At 46.2% G+C, this 27,087-nt stretch overlaps 1 pseudogene across 1 annotated transcript in view; it reads right to left on the bottom strand.

The window, feature by feature from the left end:
* Nucleotides 1-27,087, bottom strand: part of LOC110597002 (E3 ubiquitin-protein ligase RNF213-like) — a 188,775-nt pseudogene that overhangs the window by 69,316 nt on the left and 92,372 nt on the right. The window contains exons 10-22 of the transcript XR_013437186.1: nucleotides 22,952-23,389; nucleotides 22,583-22,762; nucleotides 21,793-21,962; nucleotides 21,388-21,543; nucleotides 21,186-21,208; nucleotides 20,879-21,085; nucleotides 18,247-18,530; nucleotides 17,423-17,682; nucleotides 8,659-8,856; nucleotides 5,702-5,769; nucleotides 4,595-4,902; nucleotides 2,160-2,213; nucleotides 469-612 (exon numbers count right to left, since the gene is read on the bottom strand). The product of XR_013437186.1 is annotated as an E3 ubiquitin-protein ligase RNF213-like (transcript). The remainder of the gene's footprint in view (nucleotides 1-468; nucleotides 613-2,159; nucleotides 2,214-4,594; nucleotides 4,903-5,701; nucleotides 5,770-8,658; nucleotides 8,857-17,422; nucleotides 17,683-18,246; nucleotides 18,531-20,878; nucleotides 21,086-21,185; nucleotides 21,209-21,387; nucleotides 21,544-21,792; nucleotides 21,963-22,582; nucleotides 22,763-22,951; nucleotides 23,390-27,087) is intronic.

The following is a 27,087-nucleotide window of genomic DNA, read 5'->3' as shown; positions in this document are numbered from 1 at the left end:
GTGAAGGCCAGGGGCAGCCGAGCTCCAGTGGCAGGAATCAGAGTGAGGTTCCCTCTGGGTATGAGGGCGAGGATGACTGCACGCTGAGGGGCACAGGGGCCTGAGGAGGGCAGCAGGACATGGGCTCTGCTGCTATGGTGTGTTGCTACATGAAGGGAAGAGTCTGGCGGGGAAGACAAGGCACAGACATATGTTTTGGGGGGTTAAATGGGCTCTAGTTTTCTGTGAATAATAGAATCTAGGAAAATGGAGGGCTCATCTTCTTGGCCAGGCCAGGGGCAAAGTGTGTAGTTTGCATACAATGGAACCCAGCATGAAGGAGATGCCAAATGAATACCTGACAACTGACTATACCACTCTGTCTCATCCAGGCATCCCAGAACTCCCACATTCCCTTCTAAATCTAATTCCTGCATGGAATCCAGGACCTCTCCTGGGCATGACATTTCATCCATAAATCCCACTCACCACTGGAGGTCTAAGTCTGATGACTCTGCAAATGACCTCAGCAGACAAGGCAGGAATCTCATAAAACCTCAGGCATTTGGTGATCTTGCAGGCAGCTTGATGGAGCTTCAGGCACACAGTCAAGTAGGACTCTAATGAGATCTTCTCAAGACTCCTACCAACCAGGAGTCCAGAGAGCTCATTTAAGTCATTGGGAAATGAGAAAACAATACCAATTATTAACGCCAGTCCCTTTCCTTTTAGATATACAAGTATGCCTGTACTCATAGCTTCTCAGGAGGCTGAGGCAGGAGGATGGCCAAGTTCAAGGCTAGCATCAGCAAATTCGCAAGGCCATATCTCAAAATAAGAAATAAAAAGGGATGGGGATGTGCTTAGTGGTAGAATGGGTTAAATCCCCAGTATCACAAATAAATTAATTACTTAAAATAAAATAAATGACCTACAAGTAAGGCAAGTAAGGCATACCCCTCCAGGATATCATTAAATAGGTCTTAAAGCTGTGACTAAGATAAAAAGGTAACACAGTCCTTTTGTCTTAGCTCAGCTGTTGAAACTCTATCAAAGCAAGTTAAAATATTTGCAAATACATTCCCTTATTCAAAAAATAGCAAGGGATGAATATTTCCAATATTAAAATATGAATAACTTAAGAAAAAATCAGAGAGGTACAGGAGAGAGGTAGGGAGGGAGGGTGCTAGAAGAGGAGTGTGCATTGCAGATAGAATTTCTTCCACCTGGTGTGACCGGGTTTCACATTTACTGACAGCTTGGTGATATGAGAAAGAACCCTGCAAAGTCACAGGGCCTTGCCACACAGTGGGGCCCTGTGCTACTTTCCACGTCCAGACACCCCAGGGGGGCTCTGAGAAGGGAGAGCAGCAGTGCTGAGAGGCTCCAGAAACACCCAGGCCCCTGGTGCACATTACTGTTCTGCGTTTCACGTGCTGTTCCTTCAGGTGGCAAAGGTCACACACAGGTGCAGGAGTAAATGATTCTGCAAGGCCACCTTTGATTTTTGTTTTAAATGGGCCCAACTTTCAAAAACCATAGAACTAATTGTTAAAAATAATTCAGGACACATACATCTGCTCTATGACAATTATAATTTAAAAATATGTGAAAACAAGGCTGGGGATGTGGCTCAAGCGGTAGCGTGATTGCCTGGCATGCGCGCGGCGCTGGATTCGATCCTCAGCAACACATACAAATAAAATAAAGATGTTGTGTCCGCCGAAAACTGAAAAATAAATATTAAAAAATTCTCTCTCTCTCTCTCTCTCTCTCTCTCTCTCTCTCTCTCTCTCTCTCTCTCTCTCTCTCTCTCCCCCTCTCTCTCTCTTTCTGAAAAAAAAAAAACAATGTGAAAACACAAAAGCCAAAAGGTTGGGTGGGAACAAAGCAAAATCTCAGCACCCAAGATCTGTAATTTGCTTTTCTTTTTTGTAGTGCTGGGTACTGAACCCAGGCCTTGCATACACTAGGCAAGTGCTCAACCCCTAAGCTACATACACTACATACACTGCTCTTTTCCTTTAAGACAAAGAAAATGAATAAACTCATATGGCTGGATTGGCAACTGCAGAGGACACTGGAGCACTTGCTGGTATACCACCCTCCCACTTTGACACAGGCGGCCCACACCACATATGAGCCCACACAGGGGGTTGCACCAGCTGCTCTACTTACACATCCTGAAGGGTGTCCACAAGGTGCATCAGCATTTTGAAAACATTCCCGACATGCTAAGGCAGGAAAGAGAAAGGGAAATATGAAAAGTCCAAGAAGGAAACAGCTGTCTGTGCCAAGAAGGGAGAAGGGCACAGGGACTTATCCTGTTCTCCTTGCACACAAGCCTTCAAGAGCCAATCTTCATTTTCCACTTGTGAAATGCATGCTGTAAATTTAAGCCATTTTCTTTTTCTTTTTGTTGGGTGAGGTCTTTTTCTTTGTCTTTTCTTTTTTGAAACTGGAGATCAAACCCAGGGCTTTGCATATGCAAGGCAAGTGCTTTGCCACTGAGCTACATCCTTATACCATTTTCATTTTTAAAAATTAACTTATTTATTCTAATTAGGTATATATGACAGCACAATATATTTTGATTCATTGTACACAGTTGCAGCACAACTTTTCATTTCTCTGGTTGTATATGATGTAGCATCATACCATATATACAGTCATACATGTACCTAGGGTAATGATGTCCATCTCATTCCACCATCTTTCCTGCCCCCATGCCTCCTCCCCTTCCCTCCCTCCCCTTTGCCCAAAGTTCTTCCATTTTTCCCATGTGACTCCTCCACTTCCAGTATTATGGATCAGCATCCGCTATTCAGAGAGAACATTCAGCCTTTGTTTTTTGGGGATTGGCTTACTTTGCTTGGCATGATATCCTCCAACTCCATTCATTTACCTTCAAATGCTATAATTTTATTATTTCTTAATGCCCAATAATATTCCATTGTGTATATATACCATAGTTTCTTTATCTATTCATCTATTGAAGGATATTTAGGTTGATTACACAATTTAGCTATTGTGAACTGTGCTGCTATAAACTATAGTATGCTGATTTTAAATCCTTTGGATATAGACCGAGGAGGTGGATAGCTGGGTCAAATGGTGGTTTCATTCCAAGTTTTCTAAGGAATCTCCATATTGCTTTCCAGATTGGTTGCACCAATTTGCAGTCCTACCACCAACGTATGAGTATACATTTTCCCCCATATGGTCGTCAATACTTATTGTTGTCTGTATTCTTGATAACTGCCATTCTGACTGGAGTGAGATGAAATCTTAGTTTTGACTTGCACTTCTCTAATTACTAGAGATGTTGAACAATTTTTATATATTTGTTTATTACCGACTGTACATCTTCTTCTAAGAAGTGTCTATTCAGCTCATTTATTGATTAGGTCGTTTGTATTTTTGGTATTAAGTTTTTTGAGTTCTTTACATATCCTGGAGATTCATGCTCTATCTGACATGCATGTGGCAAAAATTTGCTCCCAAAACGTAGGCTCTGTTCACCTCACTAATTATTTCTTTTGCTGAAAAGAAGCTTTTTAATTTGAATCCATCCCATTTATTGATTCTTAATTTTATAATTTATGCTTTAGAGGTTTTGTTAAGGAAATCAGGGCCTAATCTGACGTGATGAAGATTTGGGCCTACTCCTTCCTCTATTAGGTGCAGGATCTCTGGTCTAATTCCTAGGTTCTTGATCCACTTTGAGTTGAGTTTTGTGCATGGTGAGAGATAGGGATTTAATTTCATTTTGTTGCATATGGATTTCCAGTTTTCCCAGACCATTTGTTGAAGAGGCTATCTCTTCTCCAATGTATGTTTTTGGCACCTTGTCTAGTGTGAGATAACTATATTTATGTGGGTTTGTCTCTATGTCTTGCATTCTGTACCATTGGTCTACATGTCTATTTTGGTGTCAATATCCTGCTGTTTTTGTTACTATGGCTTTGTAGTATAGTTTAAGGTCTGGTATTGTGATGCATCCTGCTTCACTTTTCTTACTAAGGATTGATTTGGCTATTCTGAGTTGCTTATTTTTCCAAATAAATTTCATTATTGCTTTTTCTATTTCTATGAGGAGAGACATAGGAATTTTAATTGGAATTGAATTCAATCTGTATACTGCTTTGGGTAATATGGCCATTTTGACAATATTAATTCTGCATGGGAGATCTTTCCATCTTCTAAGGTCTTCTTCAATTTCTTTTTTTAGTGTTTTGTAGTTTTCATTGTTGAGGTCTTTCACCTCTTTTGTTAAATTGATTCCCAAGTCCTTATACCATTTTCTTTACCTCAAAAAGTATAAAAAGGAAAGACAGCAACTATGAAACATGTGACATTAACAGCACCTTCTAACAGTCATAAATAACAAATGGCTACTGTTGTCTTGTGCTCTATTTACTAAACCAGAATCTACTCTGGGAATTCAAACTTTAACCCTAAGAAATAATGACTTCTTATTTCAGCAATTCTCTGATTATTTCTCAGCACTTTCCCCAACTTCCCTTTAGGACAGAAGACCCACAAGCATTCAATGTTCAGTTTGTAACCTGCTTTTACTAAGCAAGGACCTGACACCCAATTCCCAACCACAAACCTCCAAAAGATCTTCTGAGATATTTGAGATCTTCTGAAGCCATTGCAACCTGTAGTAAGTCCCTAGAAAACAGTCCAGGACCCGAGCAGGCATGAGACTCAAGTATTCATTGGAGTTTTCCATATAGGGAACCAGGCTTCCCAGAGGCAGCAAACTGAACCAGGATGGAAAGAGATACTCATCTACATACAGCAACTGCTTCCTGCTCTCCATGAAGTCAAGAAACTGATTCCTGAATGAAGAAACCGGGACAGAGACCAGGGCAACAGTGAGATCACTGAACAGACTCAAGACAAGGAAATGCAAGGCTGGGAAGGTCCAGAATGCTCAGATTTTAAAGATGATATCAACACATCGTGGAACCAGACATACAGAGTGAATCAAATGAAAACTGAAAAAATAGCCAAGTGTGTGGCACACCTGTGATCCCAGCAACTCAGGAGGCTGAGGCAGGAGGATCACAAGTTCAAGGCTACCCTCAGCAACTTAGTGAGGCTTGTCTCAAAAAGTAATTAAAAAGGAGTTAGGGATGTGGCTCAGTGGTTGAGCACCCTTGATTTTCAATCCTTGACACCAATAAATAAATAAAGAAACAACAAAACAAATAAATAAAAATAATTTCCATTTAGCTTTCATTTCAAAAGGTTCCAAAAATAGAGAAGAGATGAGAACAATTGAGCTCACTGCCTTCATCCCTAAAGACGGCACCTGGCTCCCAGTGGACAGGGAGGGCAAGGGGACAGGGCATTCCACACATGGCAGTTATTGGTGTGTGTAAATGAGTACAAAGCTGCGTTCATGTTTAATTCAGATTTATTTTAAGTTTTAAGTTTTATACTCTTCCCTTAAATTGGATTTAAAAATTTTTTTTGTGTGGTGTTGAGGAGGCAACACAGAGCCTTGCCCATGCTAGGCAGGCCTCTGCCACCAAGTGCAGCCAGACCCCTACAATTTTTCTTGTGTAGGTTGTGCTTTCCATGTCTTCTCTGAAGAACCTTTCCTCACTCCAAGATGAGGTTATTTAGAAGCAGCATGCTGTTAACACATCCAGGCGTGTAAGGATTTTCCAGAGAGCCAGCTGTGGTTAGGAACCTTGGACTGCAGCACCTTCAAGGTACTGAGAGTGGTCCAGCTCAGAATGAAGCCTGTCTTGTTGCATGTGCCCACAGGCACACCTGAAAAAGGCATGTGGCCTGCCGTGCAGGGCACTGAAGCCCCTGGGGGCCACCTGGGTTTGGCTGGTCTACAGCTTTCTCCCCAATGTCCATACTATATTTATTCTCCTGCCATTTGCTCCACAGAGGTATGGATCTGCCTGCTCCTCCTCTTGGGCTCTTGGTGTGGGATTGGATTTGATTCTCCACACTGGGGGTTAGTCGTACTTTAAACCTTTGTTCTCCATTCCTCTGTGAATCCTGCTCTGACTCTTTTATTTATTATGGTGTTGAAGATGGGACCCATGACCCCAGCCAAGCTAGATAACTGCTCTGTCACTAATCCCCAGCCCCAGTCCCTGCCCCAGCCCTGTTCTAGCTTTTACATGTTGCTTAGTATTCCAATTTATCATTTATTTAGCTTGGAGTTTTGCATCTCTGAGTCCACTTTCTCCTGCTCAAGCATAGTTCTCAGTGGGGGCAGGGGTGTTCAAGCTCCCACTACCAACCAGGGGGCCCTGGCAATACCAGGAAACACAGATGCCTCTAAGAACTGGGGAGGGGGCAAGACCAGCAGCACCTTCCAGGTGGGGGCCAGGCACACTGCTCGACATCCTACAGTACACAGGATGGCCTCCACCACACAGAATAGCCTGGTCCCCAAGATACAACAGTGCTAACTTCAGGAAATCATGCCTAGAATTACTTTAGATAGTGGTTTTTAAAAGTTAATTATTGCTATTATGATTCTTTTTGTAATGGGGAGTGAACCTAGGTGCACTGAACAACTGAGCCACATCCAAGGCCCTTTCTTAAATCTTATTTTGAGATTTAAAGTTGCTCAGGCTGGCCTTGAACTTGTGATCCACTTGACTTGGTTTCCCGAGTCTCTGGAGCTTCAGGACTGTGCCACCACACCTGGCTTACCTGGCTTAAAAGTTATTTTTTTTTAATGATAGTACGCTCAACCTGAATTTTACCATTTCAGCCATTCTCCAGTATATACAATGTGTCAATGACATCACATTGTCACATAACCAAACTCTAGAACTTTTTTCATCTTGCAAAACAGAAACTCTATCCTCATTAGAGACTAACTCCCCACCCCCAGCCCCTGGCAAGCCACACTACTCTTTCTCTGAGTATGAAGATGCTAGGGACCTCGGGGGTGGAATCACATGGTAATTGTCCTTCTGAGGTCTGCTTTGGTGTTTTAGCTCAATGTCCTCAGCACAGGTCTGCACTGCAGCATGTGACGGAGCCTGCCTCCATGCCAAGGCTGAGCACCCTGTGCCAATGCCATCTCTCCCTCCTCCATGCACTCTTCCATAGTCCCCTGGATTCAGTGAGTCTTTTCCCCAGCTGCCTTGGAGAAAGTCTTTCTTTGGTGCCCTGTAGCCTTGACTGTGCCAGATGTGAATGGCCTGCCCCTGTTCTGCCTGGAGACTGCAGGCTCTGTGAGATGGTGCTCTCTGTCCTGGGAAAATCAAGAACGATCCTCCCTCTCCTCTGGCCTCTTTCTCCTCTTTACTCACCTGGTTTTCCCCCACAGACCTCAGAAGCTCCGTTCTTTTCTTTTCCCATCTGCAACTTCTCTGTGTGAGCATGACATTTCTATTGCCCAGTCCTCTGGTTCTTGGCCCCTTCCCCCTGCTGTCTCCAGGCTGCTGCTGAGCCATCAAGAAGAGTCTCCATCCCCACTCCAGGTGTTGTCTGTGGCCTTCCCACTCAGCTATTTTCTTAATACCTATGGTTTCCACTAATCTTCTGAAATTCCCCATCTGTTTTTGACAGATTGTCCACTTTTTCTGAAGGTCCTTTTCAATACTCCTCACAGTTGTTCTTTTTAAAAAAATATTTATATATTTATTTTTTAGTTGTAGTTAGACCCAATACCTTTACTTTATTTACTTATTATTATGTGATACTGAGGATCAAACCCAGGGCCTCACATGTGCTAGGCAAGTGCTCTACAGCTGAGTTATAATCCCGGCCCCCTCATGGTTGTTCCAAACACCCTCCCTGAATCCCCCCACCTGGGCCATCTATGTGTTTCACCCCTTAATTCCTCCCTGTGCAGCAGCTTCTTCTCAGGTCAGGAGTTATGAGGAAGAGGAGCCAGGGCTTTGCTGTAGCTTTAGTGAGACTCAGTTCATGGAAACTTTCCATCCTTTGACAACAGGGCCACAGTATCCCTGGCAGAAGCCAGAATCTGAGCATCCATAGCAACTGGTTCCTATCTCCCTCTCCAGATTTTAGCAAGCTCTATGCATCCATGTCTCGGGAACAGTGACTTCCAATTTTCAGTCCCTCTCCCCACTGGATGGCCACTGTCTTGTACACAGTACAGGGCCTAGTGAGCCCATGGTCATTGTCTCTGTACTCTTGCCCACCAAGACTTCCACACTCTATGAAGCCTGAGCCTCCCACCCACAGGGCAGCGCACCACTCTCACAATCAGAGAGCAGACTGTGGAAGTCCTCTGCTTCTCCCAGGCAGTTCTCTTGCCTGAGCCTCAAGGCCAGCAAAAGGAGGATCTTGCTCTAAGCTCTACCAAAAATACACTCACCACCCTCAACTCCAGCCAAAAGGCAAGGTAAGAGGCCATGAACTAAGGTTTGCAGTACTTGGAGTTGTGTCCTGGGAGGTGCTAAGTGTCTGTCACACAAATGAGTAAACATGCATTAATACAGTTATACGAGAAAGACTGCCCAGTGCAGTGGCCATTCCTGTGATCCCAGTTGATACAGAGACAGGAGGATCACAAGTTCAGGCCAGGCCAGGCAACTTAGCAAGACCTGTCTCAAAAATTGAAAATTTAAGAAAGGAGTGGGGATGTAGCTCAGTGGCAAAGTGCTAAAGAATCATTATTCTAAGATGCGCTTATATAAATACAGCTTTACAACTTACTTATTTAGCCATTTTTCCTGAAACTGAAACAAGGAGATTCCCTTGAGGCCAGCCCAGATGTCCTCAGGCTGGCTCACAAAGTCCTTTCTTGGAGGGGCCAGCTGCATACAGTAGTGTAGGACAGGGAGGATGCCCAGCCAGTTGACAACTCTTGCATTTATGCACCTTTGGCACAGGTTGACCAAGTACTCTTGCCATCTGGAAGGGAATCAAGACCTAATGTGAGCTGTGGTTGGCTGTGTCTGACCTGCTCTGTGGTCTGATGTCCCAGGAGGGAAAGGAAAGCTACTTGCATTCAGCAGAATCATTATTCCAAGGTGTGGCACACCTAGACCGAGTCTCAGACTGGGAAACACAGGGAGACAAGAGGGAAAAGTGACCTGGCACTGCACTAGGATTGATCCCAGTGCACCAAGACATCACAAATCCCAACAGACTCCCACTGGGGTCATATCCACCCACACCACACAGCTGAGGAATTGGGGCCCTCGGTTTCCAGCCAAGAAATTCACACTGGTCCTAGGATTTGAACCAGGTAGTCTAGTGATGATAGACCTAAACACAAAGCAAACTTAAAAACAAAACAAAACAAAAAAAACTGCGATTGAACCCAGGGACACTCTACCACTAAGCTACATCCCCAACCTTTTTTATTTTGAGACATGGCCTCTCTAAGTTGCTGACACTATTCTTGAACTTGTGATCCTCCTGTCTCAACTTCCTGAATCTGAGGGATTACAGGCATGTGCCACTGTGCCCAGCTACAAAGCCACTTTTTAAAAGGAACAACGGGGAAGATGGCGGCGAAGGGAGTGCATCACCCCAGTGCGCCGCGTCACTGAGCCAGTGAAAGACGATATGAAACGGCTGAAGGATTTCTTGTTGGAAATTTCCAGTGAAATTGAGGCGCTACAGAATCCAATGGACAGGTTTCCATTGTGCGAGGTTCGGGGCTGTGGGAGCTCCATTTCTCCGCACTGAGGGTCGCATAGCCTGATCGCTCCGCGGCTGGTTGTCTGTGGCGCGCGCTGGGGATCGGCAGGGTGCCGGAGCGGGAGAACAGCGAGGAGCAGGAGAACAGCGATACGCATTCGGGGGGCTCCCGCCAGTGATACATCGGCAGCGCTTGGTGCTGAGTTCCGGCTTTGAGACAGAGGAGAGAATCGGTGGTTCCAGTCACCGGTCTGACCACGGAGGAGGATGGCGGCCGCCATCTCTGAGAGATGATGTAATCATCCCATTGTTCTGCTGATCTCAACTCATTCAGCTACGGAACAGGTGATCTCAGGCTGGTATTTGCCTGCGTCTAGCCGACAAATTTCTTGCTCAGGATCGGGACTGGGGATCTTGTGGAGAATACTCTTGGAGGCTCGTGCCTGGCAAGGCGTGCCCCGGGCACTGAGCAGCGGGACTTGGGTTCCCGGGACTTGGGTTCCCGGGGCTAACCTGGCCCAGGTCTGAGGAATCTGCAGAGACTGCCTGTGAAGGCCAGCTCCGAGTGGAGCGTGCGCTGAGCTTGGGGCGACTGGGTTCTGACTCCCGGGACAGTTTTGGCCTGGGGCTGGGGAGCCTGTGGGGGTCGCTCGCTGGAGCCAGCTCCCAGCGGAGAGTGTATCGGGATCGGAAAGGCGGGGTTCTTGATACCTAAGCTGCTTTGGCCCAAGGCTAGGGAACCGGCGGTGACTGCTTCTCGGCCAGGGTCCTGCTGGATGCTGTGGGGGCAGAGAGGAGCTTCCACCTGCGCCCAGAGCAGGCCAAGTGACACGCCGGCATGGTATCATGAAACCCAAATGCAGCTGGGGCTGAAGAGAGAAGCCGCCCACGCCTAGAATAGGACCAGCGACCCACTGGCAAGACAGGCCAGGTAGCTTGCCAACGTGGTGGACACGTAACACTGAGGCAGTCGCGTCACACTGGTTGGAGTGGGGGTGGAGCAGGGTCACCGCCCAGGTCCGGAGGGGGCTCAGCGACCCATTGGAGAGGTAGTCAGGTACCCCCATTGGGAGTGGGGGCTGTGCAGAACTGCGACCCACCGGCCTAGAGGTCTGCCAGCGTGGTAGACACGTCACACCAATTGGAGTGGGGGCACAGCAGAGCCGCCACCCACATCCAGATCAGGACCAACGACCCCAGGGCGTGGTAGTTACTTTACCACAATTGGAGTGGGGTCAGAGCAGAACAGCCACCAGTGCCTGCAGTGGGGGCAGACCTGCGACCAATTAGCGTGGTAGACAGACCACCCTAATTAGAGGAGGAGCACAGCCACTACCCGCCCTGCAAGGGAGACTTCCCAACTATACAAGAGCAATATAAACAAATAGAGGGTAAATTTCAAAAACACAACAGTTGCACCAAGCAGAAAGAAACGCGAGCAGTATGAAAAGACAAGGGAAGAAAGGACCACAAGCAATGCAGGTCAACTCAACTTTAGAAGAGGTAATAGCTGCAACAGACGGAATGTCAGATAAAGAGTACAGGATATATATGCTTCAGATGATCTGGAGTCTCAAGGAAGACATGAGACAGCAAAATCAGACAATGAAAGATCACATTGACAAACAAATCCAGGAAATAAAAGATAGATTTCACAGGGAGATAGAGGTAATAAAAAACAAACAAATTGAAATCCTAGAAATGCAGGAATCATTAAACCAACTTAAAAACTCAATTGAGAATACTACCAGCAGATTAGATCACTTAGAAGAGAGAACATCAGACAATGAAGACAAAGTATTTCAACTGGAAAAGAACATAGACAGCTCAGCAAGTCTGCTAAGAAACCATGAGCACAACATCCAAGAATTATGGGACAATATCAAAAGACCAAATTTAAGAGTCATTGGGATACAGGAAGGCACAGAGCTCCAAACCAAAGGAATAAACAGACTATTCAGTGAGATTATACAAGAAAACTTCCCAGACTTGAAGAATGAGACAGAATCACAAATTCTAGAAGCCTACAGGACGCCGAATGTGCAAAATCATAAGAGATCCACACCTAGACACATTATAATGAAGATGTCCAACATACAGAATAAGGAGAGAATTTTAAAAGCTGCAAGAGAAAGAAAGCAGATTACATTTAGGGGCAAACCAATCAGGATAACGGCTGATCTCTCAACACAGACCCTGAAAGCTAGAAGATCCTAAAATAACATATTTCAAACACTGAAAGAAAATGGGTTCCAACCAAGAATCGTGTATCCGGTGAAATTAAGCTTCAGGATAGAAGATGAAATTAAAACCTCTCATGATAAACAAAAGTTAAAAGAATTCGCAGCTAGAAAACCATCTCTTCAAAAAATCCTTGGCAAAACATTACAGGAAGAGGAAATGGAAAATAACATTGAAAACCAACAATGGGAGATAGGACAGTAAAGGGGGGAAAATAGTCAAAGAGGATAACAAATCAGGTTTAGAAACATCAATAAACAAATATGGCTAGAAGAACAAATCATATCTCAATAATAACCCTAAATGTTAATGGCTTAAATTCACCAATTAAGAGACACAGGCTAGTAGAATGGATCACAAAAGAAGACCCAACAATATGCTGCCTACAGGAGACGCATCTGATAGAAAAAGATATTCATAGACTGAAGGTAAAAGGTTGGGAAAAATCATACTACTCATATGGAATGCGTAAACAAGCAGGAGTGTCCATACTCATATCTAATAAAATAGATTTCAATCCAAAGTTAATCAAAAGGGATAAAGAAGGACACTTCATACTGCTCAAGGGAACCATACACCAACAAGACATAACAATCATAAATATATATGCCCCAAATAATGGTGCAGCTGTGTTCATCAAGCAAACTCTTCTCAAGTTCAAGAGTCTAATACACCACCATACAATAATCATGGGAGACTTCAACACACCTCTCTCACCACTGGACAGATCTTACAAACAAAAGTTAAATAAAGAAACTATAGAACTCAATAACACAATTAACAACCTAGACTTAATTGACATATATAGACTATACCACCCAAAATCAAGTAGTTACACTTTTTTCTCAGCAGCACATGGAACCTTCTCAAAAATAGACCATATATTATGTCACAGGGCAACTCTTAGACAATATAAAGGGGTAGAGATAATACCATGCATCTTATCTGATCATAATGGAATAAAACTGAAAATCAATGATAAAAGAAGGAAGGAAAAATCAAGCATCACTTGGAGAATGAACAATAGGTTGCTGAATGATCAATGGGTTTTAGAAGACATCAAGGAGGAAATTAAAAAATTCCTAGAGTTAAATGAAAACACAGACACAACATATCGGAATCTATGGGACACATTGAAAGCAGTTCTAAGAGGAAAATTCATTGCTTGGAGTTCATTCCTCAAAAAAAGAAAAAACCAACAAATAAATGATCTCATACTTCATCTCAAAATCCTAGAAAAAGAAGAGCAAAACAACAGCAAAAGAAGTAGAAGGCAAGAAATTATTAAAATCAGAGCTGAAATAAATGAAATTGAAACAAAAGAAACAATTGAAAAATTGACACGACTAAAAGTTGGTTCTTTGAAAAAATAAATAAAATTGACAGACCCTTAGCCATGCTAACGAAGAGAAGAAGAGAGAGAACTCAAATTACTAACATACGGGATGAAAAAGGTAATATCACAACAGACACTTCAGAAATACAGAAGATAATCAGAAATTATTTTGAATCCTTATACTCCAATAAAATAGAAGATAGTGAAGGCATAGATAAATTCCTTAAGTCTTATGACCTGCCCAGATTGAGTCAGGAGGATATAGACAACCTAAACAGACCAATAACAATAGAGGAAATAGAAGAAACCATCAAAAGATTACCAACTAAGAAAAGCCCAGGACCGGATGGGTATACAGCAGTTTTACAAAACCTTTAAAGAGGAACTAACACCAATACTTTTCAAGCTATTTCAGGAAATAGAAAAAGAGGGAGAACTTCCAAATTCATTCTACGAGGCCAATATCACCCTGATTCCGAAACCAGACAAAGACACTTCAAAGAAAGAAAACTACAGACCAATATCTCTAATGAACCTTGATGCAAAAATCCTCAATAAAATTCTGGCGAATCGGATTCAAATACATATCAAAAAAATTATACACCATGATCAAGTAGGATTCATCCCTGGGATGCAAGGCTGGTTCAATATACGGAAATCAATAAATGTTATTCACCACATCAATAGACTTAAAAATAAGAACCATATGATCATCTCGATAGATGCAGAAAAAGCATTTGACAAAGTACAGCATCCCTTTATGTTCAAAACTCTAGAAAAATTAGGGATAACTGGAACATACCTCAACATTGTAAAAGCAATCTACGATAAGCCACAGGCCAGCATCATTCTGAATGGAGAAAAATTGAAGGCATTCCCTCTAAGATCTGGTACAAGACAGGGATGCCCTCTCTCACCACTTCTGTTCAACATAGTCCTCGAAACACTGGCCAGAGCAATTAGACAGACGAAAGAAATTAAAGGCATAAAAATAGGAAAAGAAGAACTTAAATTATCACTATTTGCAGATGATATGATCCTATACCTAGCAAACCCAAAAGGGTCTACAAAGAAGCTATTAGAGCTAATAAATGAATTCAGCAAAGTGGCAGGATATAAGATCAACACGCATAAATCAAAGGCATTCCTGTATATCAGCGACAAATCCTCTGAAACGGAAATGAGGACAACTACTCCATTCACAATATCCCCCCAAAAAATAAAATACTTGGGAATCAACCTAACAAAAGAGGTGAAAGATTTATATAATGAAAATTATAGAACCCTAAAGAAAGATATAGAAGAAGACCTTAGAAGATGGAAAAATATACCCTGCTCATGGATAGGTAGAACTAACATCATCAAAATGGCGATATTACCAAAAGTTCTCTATAAGTTCAATGCAATGCCAATCAAAATCCCAACGGAATTTCTTGTAGAAATAGATAAAAGAATCATGAAATTCATATGGAAAAATAAAAGACCCAGAATAGCAAAAACAATGCTAAGCAGGAAGTGTGAATCAGGCGGTATAACGATACCAGACTTCAAACTATACTACAGAGCAATAGTAACAAAAACAGCATGGTACTGGTACCAAAACAGGCGGGTGGACCAATGGTACAGAATAGAGCACACAGAAACCAATCCACAAAACTACAACTATCTTATATTTGATAAAGGGGCTAAAAGCATGCAATGGAGGAAGGATAGCATCTTCAACAAATGGTGCTGGGAAAACTGGAAATCCATTTGCATCAAAATGAATCTGAATCCCTATCTCTCGCCATGCACAAAAGTTAACTCAAAATGGATTAAGGAGCTTGATAGTAAATCAGAGACACGGCATCTGATAGAAGAAAAAGTTGGTTATGATCTACATACTGTGGGATCGGGCCCCAAATTCCTCAATAGGACACCCATAGCACAAGAGTTAACAGCTAGAATCAACAAATGGGACTTACTCAAACTAAAAAGTTTTTTCTCAGCAAAAGAAACAATAAGAGAGATAAACAGGGAGCCTACATCCTGGGAACAAATATTTAATCCACACACTTCAGATAGAGCCCTAATAACCAGAATATACAAATATACAAAGAACTCAAAAAATTAGACAATAAGATAACAAATAACCCAATCAATAAATGGGCCAAGGACCTGAACAGACAGTTCTCAGAGGAGGACATACAATCAATCAATAAGTACATGAAAAAATGCTCACCATCGCTAGCAGTTAGAGAAATGCAAATCAAAACTACCCTAAGATACCATCTCACTCCAGTAAGACTGGCAGCCATTAGGAAGTCAAACAACAATAAGTGCTGGAGAGGATGCGGGAAAAAGGGCACTCTTGTTCATTGCTGGTGGGATTGCAAATTGGTGCAGCCAATTTGGAAAGCAGTATGGAGATTTCTTGGAAAGCTGGGAATGGAACCACCATATGACCCAGCTATTCCCCTTCTCAGTCTATTCCCTAAAGACCTAATAAGAGCATGCTACAGAGACACTGCTACAATGATGTTCATAACAGCACAATTCACTATAGCAAGATTATGGAATCAGCCTAGATGCCCTTCAATAGATGAATGGATAAAAAAATGTGGCATTTATACACAATGGAGTATTACTCTGCATTAAAAAATGACAAAATCATAGAATTTGGAGGGAAATGGATGGCATTAGAGCAGATTATGCTAAGTGAAGCTAGTCAATCTTTAAAAAACAAATACCAAATGACCCCTTTGATATAAGGGGAGTAAACAAGGACAGGGTAGGGACGAAGAGCTTGAGAAGAAGATTTACATTAAACAGGGATGAAAGGTGTGAGGGAAAGGGAGTGAGAAGGGAAATCACATGGAAATGGAAGGCGATCCTCAGGGTTATACAAAATGATATATAAGAGGAAAGGAGGGATAAGACAAGATAATATAAATGGAAGAAATGATTTACAGTAGAAGGGGTAGAGAGAGAAAAGGGGAGGGGAGGGGAGGGGAGGGGAGGAGAGGGGAGGGGGGATAGTAGAGAATAGGATAGACAGCAGAATACATCAGACACTAGAAAGGGAATATGTTAATCAATGGAAGGGTAACTGATGGGATACAGCAATCTGTATACGGGGTAAAGTTGGGAGTTCATAACCCGCTTGAATCAAACTGTGAAATATGATGTATTAAGAACTATGTAATGTTTTGAACGACCAACAATAAAAAAAAAATAAAATAAAATAATAAAAACAATAACAACAACAAAAAAACAACAACAAATGAAACAGCCAACATTGTCGGCAACGCGACAAACAGTGGTTATGCTTGGGGTGAAAACATAAACAGAGCACATTTATAAAGGAGAAAAATAAAGGGAAAACCCATGAACCTCTTTGAAAATAAAATATGCTTTTTAAAGAAAAATAAATAAATAAAAGGGACAACACGTGGTGTGTGTCCCACAGGTACAAAAATAGATGCTTCTTCCTTCTCTCACACCCTCACACAGCTGTGTGTAGATTTCCTAACCACTGTCACCCTTTCACAGAGGGCACAGCAACTACCTGGGTCTTTAAAACTTAGGAAACCCACAGGTGCTAAGAGCTCAGAAAAGGCCACCTGATGTTACCAAGCTCAATCCAAACAGAAGCGGAAGAGACCCTGATCCTCTGAGCACAGCAGCTCAGAAGAGGTCTCCTCAACCACATAAAAGTCCATGGCTAACCCAACAGGGGCAGTGTGCTTCCAGAGCTACCAGCACAGGTGGCGCAGCAGGGACAGCATCCCTGTGGGTTCTGCAGCTTTCCTAGGTGACACCTGCAGGTAGGCCTGGGCCCCAGTGCTAAGGCTTGCTGAGTGGGCAGAGAAGGGGCCCCCAGGAACACTCTGTCATGTACTTTGTATTACTCATTTATTTTTTCCAGATGGGGTTCCACTAAGTTGCCCAGGCTGGCCGTAAGCTCTTGGGCTCAAGCAACCCTCCTGCCTCAGCCTCCCAAGTAGCTGGGATGATAGTGCTGCCATGATTCCTGGCCCTTTGAAGCTTTTTGAAGCCAGGGTATTCAGGAGAACACAGAATTTAATAAAACTAGCAATGACACACATGCCACGAAAGTGACAAGAGCAAGTGGTGACATGACTGTGGTTTTATTTTTCCCCGTTGTGTGCTCAGACTTTCTCTAACAAGCACTTATCTCTATAACCAGATAAAAATCATGATAAATGGCTATGAAACCTCTAACCAAGAAAAAAAAAGGAACAACTAGGATACCTCTCAGATGTGCCCAGGATGTGGTGGAGTTCACTGTGTAGAACATCTGGAGAACAGGTGCTGAGGCAGAGGATGGAGCATAGTAAGGTCAAGTCACCATCTGACAAGCAGAGTCTGGCATTTTCCACCAGGAAAAGGAGGACCAGGCCCATCCTCAGTCTGCTCTTCACAGGCCAGCCTTCAGGCAGGACATCCCCACTCTTTCCTTCCAGAAACGGTTCAATCTGCTTTTTCAAACACTCCCACAGGTGTTCCTTCACCTGATGCAGGGGAAAGAAGAGGCACAGCCATGGAGTACATGCCCTGGAGGCTGGAGAACCCTTGGGCAGGGGATCAAGGCCCTGAGGCAGGGGAGTTCTGGGGAGGGCCCCACTTCCCTCACCTCCCCAACTCCCAGGTACACTGAGGTTCTGGGACAGCAGAAGCACATGATCAGTCCCAAACCCTGCAGTGAGGTGGGTCTGGGAGACCCCTGGATGCTCTTGAGAGCTCAATGTCGAACTCAGAGACAGTGCCATCTCTGTCTCCAAGCCACAGTGTGGCTAAAGGGGCAATGATGGGCTCCACCCTTTCTTTCAACTCTGCCTAGGCCTTGAAAGAACTCAAGATCAGTGCTGGGAGTGAGGTTCAGAGGTACAATCAGGAGAAGGGATGTGGGGGCGAGGGATTCCCAAGAGGTGGAGCAGGAAAAGAAGGGATGGAAAGATCCTGCTGCCCCCTCTGCAGCTGCCCCAGTCAGTCACAGGGTCTCGTTTACCTGTAGTAGGTCAGGGGACCCTGCCCACCCACACCAGAGCTGCTGGTAACCGGGGGAAGTCTGATACCTCTTCCTCTCCGAGGCCCAGGCTATACCAGGGCTGTGCTTTCCCTTCGTAAATCATAGGCTCTTGGACAACATAATAAAACTGCCGGAACTGGGTGAAGAAGTTCTGCAGGTTGACGAGGTTCCAGGTCTGGAGGTTGCTAAAGATGCGGCCCAGCATGATTGCAGCTGCTAATTTCTTCTCCTTCACCAGCTCCTTCTTCATCTTATTAGTGAAGAGGTTCTGAAATTTCTGGAAGGTCCCAGGAGGCTTCATGCAAATTATGTCATCATATTGATGCCAGTCTATGGGTGACAGCAAAAAAAAAAAGTCACATTTAAGATCTCAAAACTCACCAACCCAAGGTACCACCTAGGAAGATAGAAACACAGGGGAGGAGCAGGCACAGTGGCACATGTCTGTAATGCCAGTGCCTTAGGAGTCTCCAGCAGGAGAATCACAAGTTAGAGGTCAGTTTCAGCAACTTAGGGAGGCCCTGTCTAAAAAATAAACAGAATTAGGGGAGCATAGTCAGAGGATAAAAGGAAGGAAGGAAAACAAGAGGACTCTGAAAAACTGAGGTGATCAGAACTCACTCCATCAGCTACCATGGCCATACCTCTAGAGACAGAAATCCTAGAAAACCCACAGTGAATAGCTTAAAACCAAATCTCTGCTTAGCAATGCAGTTCAGCAAGCCTAGTAAAAGCTTTAAACATGACCATATGCAGGTTAAACATTTATAACAAAAGAAGGGGGCATGGGGTAATTAATGATGGTGGAATGTGGTGATCATTACTATCCCAAGTACATGTATGAAGACACGAATTGCTGTGAATATACTATGTATATAGCCAGAGTTATGAAAAATCATGCTCTCTATATATGTAATAAGAATTGTAATGCATTCTTCTGTCATAGATAAATTTTAAAAATTACACTAAAAAAATTTATACTAAAACTACATCTCTTACTAACCACTGAGTCCTGTTCTGATAAATGACTTCAGGGTACATACTGGGAATAGGAACCCCCACCCCAAAGAGGATGGTGCAGATTACCCAGCAGACACAGAGCCACTAGCAGGTGCCCACTACAGGGAAAGGGCTGAATTCAAGTCTGCTCTGAGATCCACCTGCAAGAGACACAATTATAGACCTAGAAAACCCAGTGCTGTTAGCTGTAAAATAATTAGAAAACAAAAGTGGTTAGCCAAGCACCATGGTGCATGACTGTACTCTAGGCAATTTAGGTGGCTGAAGCTGGAGAATCAAAATTTGAGGGTAGCCTGGGCAACTTGGCAAAACCTGATTTAAAATTTAAAAATGAATAAAAGAGCTGGGGATCTAGCTCAGGGTAGAGCACCTGCCTAGCATGCACAGGCCCTGGGTTCCATCCCCAGCACTGTCAGAAAAAATAAAAAGAAAAAAGTAAGAAAAAAGAAAGAAAAGAAAAAAAAAAGACTGAAAACTTATAAGATGGACAGAGACACAATGATGGGCACAATGATGCCTGCCTGTAATCCTATGGACTCCAGAGGCAGAAGCAGGAAGACTGCAAGTTCGAGGCCAGTCTTAGCAACTTAGGAGGCCCTAAGTTACTTAGGGAGATCCCATCTTAAAATAAAAAATAAAAAGGCCTGGGGATATGGTTCAGTGGTAAAGCACCCTTGAGTTTCAAACCCTGGTACCAAAAAAAGCCCTATGTGTAGAAAGACACACACAAGTAGCAGTGAAATATTAAAACAGATGCTGAGCAGGACTCCTGAGGCCCAAAGCATGCGCTGTGCACACTGCTGACCTATTGGTTGGCCCTGCCACCGCAGCTCTACCCTGTCCCTGCCAGGTGACAGTTGGCCAGGGTTCATATACTAATTCAGGCATGGCCTCCTCTGGAGCTTCTCCTGACCCTACTCCAGCCCCACGCTTTGTGGGACTTGTCAGAACAGAAACTCCATCTTTGTTTGTGGAATTACCTGATGAAATCCAGTCTTGCCTCAAAGCTGAAGTCCTCAGAGTACACTATTGTTATTAAAAATTACGTGCATAGTCAGGTGTCCTGGTGCACCTGTAGCCACTCAAGAGGATGAGGCAGGGGGTCCCCTGGAGCCCAGGTGCTTGATGTCAACCCAGAAAACATTTTTTTAAAAAAATCCTAGGCCGTGGGGGGAGCTGAGGACCTGCCTGGGTGCCCAGGCAGGCCTGGACAACCAATAGCTGCAGAGAGGGTCACAGACAAAGAGCTGCCAGAGGGCCTGAAGAGGGGCAGCGGGTTCTTTCCAAAGATTCAGCAGGTCGAGTATGGAAGCCACCAAAGTGCCACCAGCAAAATGTGACAAGGACAAATAACATAGGCCCACAGGGAGGCTCTCAACACATTGTTCTGCTTCCGGTCACTACCTGGCCGCCTCCAGGAAGGGCTAGCCAACAACTCCCTGTTCCGTGCTTTGTCCCAGAATCTGCCCGGGACCTGGGGCCCACTCTGCCCACAGTCCCAACCCTTCCTCTGGCTTTGTCCTCTCTCGTTCCCACTTTCTTTCTTGCATAACCACAGCAGGGGCAGCACACAGCAGAGGATCCATGCAGACCAGGCAGTCTGCTCCGCAGAGCAGCACCCAGACTAAGACATAGGTGCCACAGGAGAGGCCCTTTACCTCTGGAGCACAGGAGGGAGGACTTGACACACAGGCAGCGGTTCATGTGCTCGCCTGCCTTCTGTGGCTGCTCGTAGATGTACTTGTACTCCACAGAGCTGCAGCTAAAGCCACGGTGAAGGACGTACTTGTAAGGAATGGCTCTATCCAGGCTCTGCCTGGGAATGACAACGCTGCCCTCGATGAGGGATCCATACTCATAAGTCCCTGCAAATCAAAATACACCGGCTAGTGGCCAGTTATCTGGAAGTATTATCTCAGAAGATTTAGGTCTCAAATACCAAGAACACAGACCTAAAGCTAGAACGAACACTGACCAAGACAGCATATCTAGAACAGGGCTGGGCTTTGTTTCCAGTTAGGACAGAAAAAAGAGCCAGGGCAAAACGATACTAAGAAATGCATGCTGGGAGTATCAAACACACGCTCACCCAGGAAGCAGGGCCACCTCAGGGACTCATTGATCACCTCTAACACACATTGGAGGTGCTGGGGGACCCAGGACTCACGCAATGTAGTACATCTTGCAAGCATCACTCCACTTGGGCTGTCCGAGCTCTTCTCCTCCCCTGATGAACACCGTGTGGAGCTCGGGGTCGAAGGTGACATGCTTGGGGATGATGGCGTGGAAATGCACAGTGATCCCCTCCTCGGGCTTCAGCCAGCTGGAAGAGGGAAGGAAACACTATGGTCACCAACTGCTCCTGGACAACCTACCTCCTCTTTCTCTACTGGTCATTTTCACGCCTGGCTGCTGCCCATCACAAGCGGCCAAGAAGTGGAGAGGAGGGTGTGAGTTCCCGGCCTGGCCAGCCTGCCTCCTCTGCAACCCCTGGACTTAACTCATCATAGGGGCCCTCAACACGCACGGATGGCCTCTCTGCGTCCTGGCCCTGGGTGGGGTGGCCTGGTACCTCACGGGGATGGCCTTTGCAGACGGCCTGACTTTCTGTTCCTTCTCCTTTGTCACAGCAGCTGTGCAATTTTTGTCACTCCCTTCTGGCTTCCTTGGGTCTTTGGGCTCTGAGTTGTTTTCACCTGGTTTTTCTCCAGGAGCAGCCAACCCGTCCTTGGTCTCACCCTCCTGAAACGAGCAACCAAGCCCCAGCCTGAAAGACTGCCCCTCAGCCATGCATCTCACAGCAGCCCAGGTGGACTGTCCAGTCCTTCCAGTCCACTCCCATGGCCTCTCAGGACCCTTCCCTAACCTTGCCTGGGCCCTCCTCCCTCTCTCACTCCTGAGCACACTAGTTCCTTCCACTGAGAGCAGGCCAGCACAAGACACCCTCGGGCCTGGGCATACCAATCCTTTCATCTGAATGTGTCCCCAGGGACTCCAAAGCTCACCCCTCACTCCTTCTAGCCTCTACTCCCCAGCACCTCCCTTGAAGCCTCACCCAGCCTCCCTGGCTGAGGAGCCACCTTCCCCCGTGGCACCAACCACCATACTCCTGGGGATCCTCCTGGTACCCCCCACACTCTAGTTTTTCCCAGCTCACTTCTTGGTTCCTAGTTTGGCCTCAGTTTTCCCCCCTCCAGCAAGTGCTCCCTGAAGGAAGGCTTGGTCTCCTTTGCACTGTCCCTAGCTCTCCACAAACATGTGCCACATAACCAGACTGAAGATGGGCTGGTGACAGGTTGCAGCAGGGATGGCCAGGAAGGCCAACAGTGTCCCCCAGGCCTACCCTGGTGGGAAACCTGTACCTGGCAGTGTTCCTTGGAAGAAGGGGGACTTGCCGGCAGCTCATTTGTTGACTGAACCTTATCTTTCATTTCTTTCCCAGCCCTGTTAACTGGATTATCTGGCTCAGCTATAGCATCAACTCCCTGGAGGAAATAAAGACCCCAGACTCCCTGAGCCACAGAGACAAATGAAAGGCTGCTCTGTCCCAAGGGCTTAAGATCAGCATTGGCCTTAAACTTGAGTGTGAGGCCAACAGTCCCTTCCTGCCCCCCACCCCCAGGGAGCAAGTCCCAGCTCCCCTCCTAGCAGGAAGCATTGTCTTACCCACATGGCACACCAAAGGTGCTAGGGCCCATCCTGTGCCCCCACCACCATTCCCCAATACTTACCCCAGAAGCTGGGACCTCCACGTGCTGCCTGGCCCTCTGTGCTTCTTTCTGAGGCTCAGAGTCCCCTTTGGACTCAGGCAGCAGGAGCCCCTGGGCAGCATCTTCAGCCTTACAGTGGGCTTCGCAGGTAGAGGTGGGCAGCCCAGACACCTTCTGGGAGAGGCCCCTGTCCCCAGAGGGCGTGGAGGTATGGAGATCGATTTCTTCTGTGTGGTCCTGGGGTGCTGGCCTGTTCTGAGACATATTTCCTATGGCTGCACCCCTGCACTGGCCAGCTGGACCAGTGTGCGGGGCTTGGCTTTGGGCCAGGGCTGCATCCTGGGACCAGGGGTGTGAAGGTGAATTTGGACTCTGGGAAATGGAAGATGATGGGGCCAAGGAACCCTGTTCTGAGGAAGCAGTAGTGTCCTGATTCTTCCTCCTTTTCTTCCTTTTGCTCTAAATAGGAGAGACATACCAATCTTACTTCTTAGGTTTACTACAACCTGTCCCATGTTTCCCTCCCATTTCCCTGCCCCAATTTCTCTAGTACAGCAAGCTTAGCTCTGCTGAACCACTTACATCTATCATCCCTGCAACTTCTTTATCAGGGATAGAAATTAATTAAGAAACCCAGGGTTGGGGGTGGGGGACCAAGGAGCAAGAGGCCAGGCAGAGAGCCTCCCAGGCAGTGGCTGAGGATGTCACTGCGAGATCACTCTAGGACACTACAACATTCACAGGCCGTCCATGTGACACTCTTCATCGTATGTGTCACAAGCAGGAAAACCAGAATAAAGGAGAGGAGGAGACTGCAGAGTACTGAGGAACAGAGAGCCTCCTGCTCACCCAGAATGAAAGCCGACATCCAGCACATGATATCTAGCCTTGGGAACCAGGAACACTGCCTGTGAGTAGCAGGCTGCTGGGACCCTGGCCCCAAGGGCTATGATGCTCTAGAGGAAGTGCTGATGGGCCACTGAAGGCAACTGGTTCATAAATCCCAAGCCCTGGCTGTATATGGCAAGGCCCTGCCACCCAGAACAGCTGGGAGTGGACCTGTACTTGCCCCAGGGCCCCCGCTCCTGGGGTTAAGACATCAGAAAAAGGGAAGAATGTGAGTGCGTCTGTGTCTGGAATGTGCGGCCTCCTTCTGTGTCAGTCTGCAGCTTCCCCAAAAATCCTAGCTGACCTTCCTGCAGAACTGTCCAGATGCCCACAACAGCCCCCCAGGCACACAGAGGGCTCCTAGCCTGACTGGGAGTCAGTGTCCACTGTGTGAAATAGAAAGACAGGGCTTAAGAGATTTTTTTCTCTTCATGGTCCTGAGGATGAGACCCAGGGTCTCACATGAGAAAGGAGATTTAAGAAACTTTTTCATCTCCCAAGGGCAACCAAATCATCCAATATGTTGTTAACATGTGCAGTGACTCAGCAGTCTGGATGGGCCCCAGGGTCCTCACTTTCACAGGCTACTTGGAGGCCCATGCTGCCAGCCCAGGCGCAGTCGTGAGCATGAGCTAGTGTAGCAACTGGTGATCCCCTCTCTGACACCTCAGGGTGCCCTGGAAGCCTCTGAGACTGACTAGACAGATCTGGGGTCCCTAACCTTAATGGTTTCCATCAGCATCCTGATGGTTCCAAGAAGATGCTGACCAGTACAGGCTTGGGAAGGGACACACACCCTCAGCCCTTCCCAGAGTCCCTGAAATGTCAGCGCTTAACCCAAGTGGTGCTGCCTCCACACTGAGCCACTGAGTGACATGGGCCTCTGTGAGGCACAAGGACCACGAGGGCATAAGGGCACAACAGGGTCCTGTCCTATAATGCTGGCAGCGTGATGGAGGCAGGTTAAGATGCATTATGAAACATGCCAAGGACAAATCCAGCAAGGAGAGCATGGTGGGAGGTCATAGGCCACCCTGACTCAGAGGCTTCCTGGAGAAGGTGGCAGCACAGGATGAGTTTGGAAGATGCAGAAGCCCTAACCCAGCCTGATCTCCATGGCAAGGACTCAGGTCTTTGTGCACAAAGACCAGCCCTTCCTCCCTAGGCCTCCTGCTCACCTAGAATAGAAGCCAATGTCCAGCACAGGAAGACCCCCTGAAGCTCAGGCCTGCTTACCACCCTCACCCAGTGCAAGCAGCAGATCTGGAGGTGAGTAGGGCCTGGACACAGGCAGTGACTGCAGCAACACCTAGGGGAAGCACTGAGTGCAGAACAACTGGACCAGGACACCTCTGGGTGGGACACAGCAGGACAGAGGCACATGGGAGCCAGAAGCCAGGGTGAGTGAGGACAGGTGGGCTTGGGAAAGTCACTCCGCCTCCTCAGCAAACACCTGCTATAGGCCTCTGCCTTAGGACAGGTGGAACATCAAGGCTGAGGTGACAGAGCAGGCCATGGGCAGGAGGCCAAGGCCTATACAGAAGTGTAGAGAGGCCAAGTCCCAGGGCGTGGTCCACACAAGGAATGGAGAGACTTCAACATCAACAAGGGGGTGCAGCATCTGGGATAGTGACAGGCAGCAACACAGACAGCGAAGGTGAGTCCTCATGAAAGTAGGCAGTGGGACATGAATGCCAAGGGCAGGTGAGCAGTGAAGCTGCCTATGGAGACCCAAGGGAAAGAAGCTGATGCTGGGTGGGTGGGTGGGTGCTTTGTGTTCACCAATCCCCCAGGACCAGCTGGCTCATCCCTGTAGCAGGTAAGGGCTGTAAGGAGCCAGGGGTGGGCTTCAATGAGGACAGTGAGGCCTTGTCCCTGGCAGCTGCTTGGCACATCCTTCCAGCAACATGGCTACCAGAGCTTTGCTGTGGGAGGGCTTCTTTGCAGGGACATCCCCCTGATGCACCTTTCCAGATCAGCTTCCTTGTTTGTGCAGACAATATGACAGGTAGTGTTTAGGGATAGGCTTCCACTAACAGGAGCCATGGCTTTAAGAAGCAATGGGAGCCAGGGGTGGTGGCACACACCAATAATCCCAGTGACACAGGAGGCAGAGGCAGGAGGATTGCCAGTTCAAGGCCAGCTTTAACAACTTGATGAGGCCCTCAGCAACTTAGTGAGGACTTGTCTCAAAATAAAATTCAGGGCTGTGTTTATAGCTCAGTGGTGGAACGCTTGCCTCATATGAATGAGGCACTGAGTTCGATCCTCAGCACCACATATATAAATAAAATAAAGGTATTGTGTTCATCTACAAGGAAATATATATATTTTTATATTTATATAGAAATATAAAATATATATTTTTATATTTTATATATGTATGAAATATAAAAAGGCCTGGGGATGTGGCTTAGAGGTAAAAGCATCTCTGGCTTCAATCTCTGCTATAAATAAATAAATAAACAAACAAATAAATAAATAAATTATTTTAAAAAATAATAAGAGGATCTAGCCACTATTTGAAGATGGGCCAGCTGGCAAGGGAGTTGGTCAGGGAGCCAAGGGACAGGGTGCCGCACCAACCTTCTTGCAGATGCCATGGCCGCTGTGCTGCGCTGAGCCCTGGAGAGCATCCCACTGCCCTAGACCTGCAGCTGCCTCCAGCCCACAGACGGCAGCACAGTCATATCCAGCCTCACCAAACACCACGCTGGCCATGTGACCCTGTTGGCTTAAATCAGGTGCCTTAGTTTCCCCATCTGTTACATGGGACAGATGTCCCTACATCATAGGGTCACCATGAGGATGACCCAGAGGGACAAAGCATCTCAAGAGCCGTAGAAAGCTGTCTGGCTTAGCAGGGGACTGGGGCTGTGTCAATATGCACAGAGGCACTTTAGGGCCACCTGCTGACAGCGCCAGGCACAGGGTGGGTGTGGGACCCATGTGGTCAGTGCCCCACCTCCTCCCTTTCCCTGGGAAAGGTCCCTACACCTCCCTGTTCTCACACTGCACCCTGCAAAGCAAGTGGAATCATCTCTGCTCCAGCCCCGGGGTCAGCCCTGTGGGCTCCTTCAACCACTGATTTCCACCTCATGGCCACGGCAGGTTGAGGGCCAGACTGGAGAGCCAGTCAGAGCCAAGGTTTGAGGGGAAAGCTTTCCCTTTGTTCTGAAGGAGCATCCTTTGTTCCCTGGATGAAGCAGTGGGGCAGGGAACTGTGGACACCATTATTTGACCAAGGGGTAGGATGGTCTGGAGTACTA

The sequence above is a fragment of the Ictidomys tridecemlineatus genome, chromosome 4 (genome assembly GCF_052094955.1).
Source record: "Ictidomys tridecemlineatus isolate mIctTri1 chromosome 4, mIctTri1.hap1, whole genome shotgun sequence".
Classification (NCBI taxonomy): Eukaryota; Metazoa; Chordata; class Mammalia; order Rodentia; family Sciuridae; genus Ictidomys; species Ictidomys tridecemlineatus.
Note: the sequence above shows the minus strand (reverse complement) of the source record. Positions and strands in the feature narration are given on the sequence as shown.